This window comes from Rhagoletis pomonella, unplaced genomic scaffold (assembly GCF_013731165.1).
Source record: "Rhagoletis pomonella isolate Grant_MI unplaced genomic scaffold, Rhpom_1.0 Rhpom_scaffold_00009, whole genome shotgun sequence".
Taxonomy (NCBI): domain Eukaryota; kingdom Metazoa; phylum Arthropoda; class Insecta; order Diptera; family Tephritidae; genus Rhagoletis; species Rhagoletis pomonella.
In genome coordinates this window covers 32899661-32904998 of record NW_023458563.1, presented here as the reverse complement: position 1 = coordinate 32904998, position 5338 = coordinate 32899661, and positions in this window count along the sequence as shown.

Here is a 5338-nt window from a genome sequence, read left to right as displayed (position 1 = left end):
TTGCGACCCGTTAGGAAACAGGCTGTAGCCCGAAAAAGCAGCAAAATTATTCTTTCTTAAATACAATGTTCCAATTTTTTAATTTAAATACTAAATAAAAAAAAAAAATATAAAAAATTACTAATTTTTCCATTTTTTATTTACCTAAATCGCCTAATATACTCACCAAAAATTATTTCTTAAAATACAGTGAAAGCTCTCATAGACGGACGCTCCTATAAGCGGACACATTCTTGGGAACGAACAATCTTTAGTTTTCTTCCATACAAAATGCTCTCCCATACACAGAATTTCCGATAAACGGACGCGGACACTCAAAAGTGTCCAGTTATGAAAAAAACTCTCCCATAAGCGGGCGCGAAGCTCTAACAAGCGGTAAATTTTGTTTTGTTTTTCAGTCAAATGTTGACTCTTGCGCTTCTACATATGTATATGTACACAAGAACATGTCCATATTCAAAAATATTTTCTTTTCTAGAAAAAGTGTTGCCTTTTCGTTTCCAATGGGCAATGAGATTTGTCGGTAGGAAAGAAAACGCCATAAATTTGATTTTATTTTTAATTCACCCTGTTTCTGTCTATTGAAGAATAAATATTATTTTCATTTAGAAACCCGCAATTTCAATTGTTTAAGTATGAATTTTAATTTTATTCTTTACGAAATTCTTATAAGCGGACATCTCTCATAGGCGGACAAAAAATGTGATCATCGGTGTCCGCATATGGGAGCTTTCACTGTATTTGACATCCGCATTCGCATTCGCATCCGCGGATGTTAGCTTTTAAACATCCGCATCCGCATTCGCATCCGCGGATGTCTAAAATTCTACATTCGCAACATCCCTAGTCCAAAGTAATGCGGTAACATACATAAAAAAACAATCAAAAATATTCGGACGAATTGATAGCCTTCTCCTTTTTTTGAAGTCGGTTAATAACAGAAAAACAAATTACAGTATAATCTATTTAGCTGCCTATCCACTTAGGTGCATTTTATGCTTACGTGCACAATTTTGCCAAAATACTGCTTCATGAAATAGATTTTGTACAAAATTTTCACTTTTGACTGCATTTCCGCTTTGCAACCCTTTTCCGTTTAACAGTACTGTTTTTGAGTAAGCTTTCTTCGATTTGTACGAAAAATCCTTCGCTTACTAAACTTTTTTCAAATTTTATTTTTGCTTACAACATATCACTCTTGGCGATGAAGACCCAGAATAATATAATAATGCCCTTGTAGCGATTAGTGTTAAAGAGGCCTTATGCGCATTAAATACTTTAAAGAAATTTCATGAAAAACAGTATTGAAACAAATTATAAAATCTAAAACAAAACAAATCACTGTTTTATTTGTAAAAGTCATCGAAAAAATCAGTCAGTGACTTTTGCCTACAAATGTCATGAATAAAAATTAAAACTTACCAAGATTTAAGAAACAATAAACTGAAAACAAAAAAAAATCCAAAATACTTAAATCGTAATATTTACTCCATAAACCTGACCAGAAAGGTGCTTGTACCATTAAATGTAAAATATCTTTAAAATAACCTTTCATCGGATGGTAAACTTATAGCTTTAGATAGAATCAGTCTTAAGCTAAAGCAGAACAATACCGTATTTTCTCGAAAAATTGTCGTTTTTTTCGAACTTCAGGGCACTTTCGGCACGTGAAGGCATGTTCCGATTGGGCTCAAACTTTCACAACTGTATTTTCTCACTAACAGGTCTATTCTGCACGTTACCGAGGATTTTGTAAACGGAAAATTTTATTACCAAAAAATGTTACCAGTTCTTGTCACCGCGATGCTAGGTACGTTGGTAATGCAGTTCAAATATTCAGCAATTCAGCTATGAAGAATTGTGCAAATTCTGGCATTGCATATTTCACGGGGCAATACTTTGTTACCAGCTTATGAGATGGTAACAAAATTTACCGGTTACAAGAGTACACAGAATGTGAAAAGGGTTTAAAAATTGGCAGGAACTTTATTTACCGGTTATAAACTTTTTATTACCAGCGCAGAATAGACCTGTAAGTAGCACATTTCTAGACGTGGGAATCTGTAAAAATCTAAAGTCCATTATTTTTAAAACCACTCTAATATATACACATCGTATGAATACGGAGTGTCTAATGCAGCGTTTTTGCTGCATTTAAAATGCAACATTTAGCACTTTCGAACATATGTTTTCGAAGAGCGTTCATGCTATCGCATTTAGCAAATGTACATTTACGCGAGTTCGAAATCGTATGCTTTTGACAAACAGCCGTGTTCCAGTCGCTTATTCAGATCCGTATCCATTACGATAAATTCTCACGGAAAAGATAATGTGCAAAAACCCCTACTGAAAAGGAAAAATAAATTCTAAACCGAAAATTCAATACAAAAACCTGAATTGTTTTAACCATAACCGAACATTTGTTTGTGTATATATTCATTTGTCGGTGCTGCCAATTATATTTTCCACACCTAATTAGGAAACAAAACAAACAGAGTTGATCACAAATTAATCCAGATTTCTATCAGCATCATATCGATGTTGAATTTGCGTAACTTTTCTTTATCCAAATAATGTAAAATAATAAATGAAATCTCGATCGGCGATCACTGAAACGCAGCTAGCGGTTGTATACTCGAAAAAGCAATATTGCCACTTTTTCTCATTAAACCATGTTCGAATCGTGGAAATTTTGGAAGATCACAGGGATGCTTTTAGCATTTAGATTCTAAATGCAAAGATTGAGTTGCATTTAGTTGCATTTAGATGACGAATTTTGTATGGATAAATGTACATTTAGAGTAGCATTTAGAGCTAAATGCGCTAAATGTACATTTACGCGTAAGCAAAAACAGCCCATAAGCTCACACTAAAGTTACTGTTAAAGCGCAGTTACCCACGGACGTAAAAACGGAGAACGTGTCAGCTGACACGATCTATCTTATGGGATCTGCGAGTTAACAAAAACTCACCACCTCATGACCGTGACGTAGACGCAGGGATGCCGTTTGGATCTAGATAGATCCAATTGGATACATTTTTAGGTGGATTTTTACGATAAATTTATTTTTTCCGATCAGTATAAATGTGGATACTTTTTAAATAGGCCAAAATTTTATATTTTCCATAACGTTTTCTTCGTTCAAAAATCGATTTCCATTAAAGATGGTAGAAAATATTAGGTTTTCTAAATGTATTAAAAATCACTACTAAACCGTTAAATTGAAGCATTTTATTTTTTGTGAATGAAGCAATGAACATATGAAGAGATGTCACCAAAATAGGTATAAGCGCAATTGTTTTAATTAGCTAAAAAGGGTGCTTTAAGCAAGATCTTAATATATATATCGTCGTTTAAAGTACAAAACCGTGTATCGTCATTCTGCAAAACCGCGTAACTGACATTTGCTGCAAAGAATTGGATTTGCTCACACAAGCTCTTGGCTCAATCCTTTTCCATTCGTCTTGAGATATACCAGCCAGAAATGCGATTGCTTTATAAAAAAGATAACAATTTTGAAATATGAGTGTTTTTACTCTCTGGAAAATAATTTATGCAACCTCACATATACGGTTTTGCATTATCTTGATACGCGGTTTTGCATTTTGTCTATACGCGGTTTTGTACTTTAAACGACGATATAAAGTAAATATGTATATACTCCTTCTGTATTGATCTCTTTCGTATCACATATTTTCATTTCTTAATTTAACAAGTAATTTTTAAGCAAAAAAACCGACTTCAATTTGGATACATTTTTTGCTTGGTCGGTGATACATTTTCTTGAGACGGCGCGGCAACACTGTGTAGACGTTGTTTCTCCCTCTTTCTATCAACAGCACACTTGATATATTTCTACGTACTTCTACGCTACGCTACGTACACGTTCGTGGGTACCCGCGCTCTTATACTTTCACATGTTTTTTTCGGAGTGAATGCTTGAATAATTTCACCGTGATATGCTGGTATTACAACTTCTCTGATAGGCGGAGAAATTTTTAATATGTAAAAAAAATAATAATTTTATTTATATTAAACTAGCGGTACCCCGGTGTGCTTCTCTACACCAAATATTGAAAAATGAATGAAAAATCCGGGAATTTTTCTATTTGAAATTTTTTTTTTACTATATTGAAACCATGTTTATACTTGATATTTATCCGAAGAAAAAATAAACACAGCACATCATAGCAACAATTTTTCACTATGTTTTCGATTTTTCATGTATCTGCTGTTGTACCATATACGTGGTTCATGTAACAGACATAAACTGTTATAGATCATGAACCTCTGGACCGAATTCGGGCACACTTCACATAACCCATCTGCATATACCGTTCAAATTTGGTAGAATCCGTGCACTTATTTTTTTTATTTAAGATGGGAGGTGCCACGCCCCCTTTTCCAATACCGCTCATTTTTCTCCATGAGTATGGAATTATTTCATATGTCTCTATACCAATTTCGAGTAATCTACCACAAATATTTCAAATATACCAGAAGAAAATTTTTGTTAGTATGAGTGGTGCCACCCCCTTTTCCGAATTCGGGGAAACTTAAGACAAACCATCTTCATAATAACCCGACTACGCCGTATACATTTGGTAGAAATCTTGCACTCATCTTTTATATGTAAGGCCCTGTCTCCACAGGAAAACACTGATGTCGTGAAAATCATGTCAGAAAATATATTTCCAATGGAGACCGCTTATTGCTCATGGCCTGAAATATATGTCAGAGCTTATTGCTTTACATCTATTGCCTGCCATCACCTGTCATTTTTTTGATTTGACAGCTAATTTTCATTTGTGTGAAAGCTTGCTAGCAGCAACATCATTGGCATTTTAGAGATAAATGAAGCCGTTCTGCGAATAAAATTATTTGTGGTTAGATTTTTGCAAGTAAAAGAGTAAATCGAATAGAACGTTGGCGGTTTAGTTTAATTCTTGGGCAAATAAGTCTTCTATTAAAGTGAAGCAACGTTATAAAAGTATTACTTGTACGTCAACTTTTGGAAGTAGAATAAAAAAATTAAAATACATAATTATGTAAGCATGTTTTAATAAATTATATTATTCCATACATGCTTGGTAATCGACTCATGAATTGTATGTTCCCATTTCCAGTAAATATGGATTGGCGCATGGCGGAGGTTCTAAAGCTAATAAATTTGTACAGGCAATTCAAATGCCTTTGGAATTACCAAAGTGCAACATACAAGCGAGTCGATTTAAAGAAAAATGCGTGGATCCAAATTTCGGAAGCGTGTGGAAAGAGTTCCGATGAAGTAAAGAAGAAATTAAAACATCTACGCACGGCATATGTTAACGAAAAAAA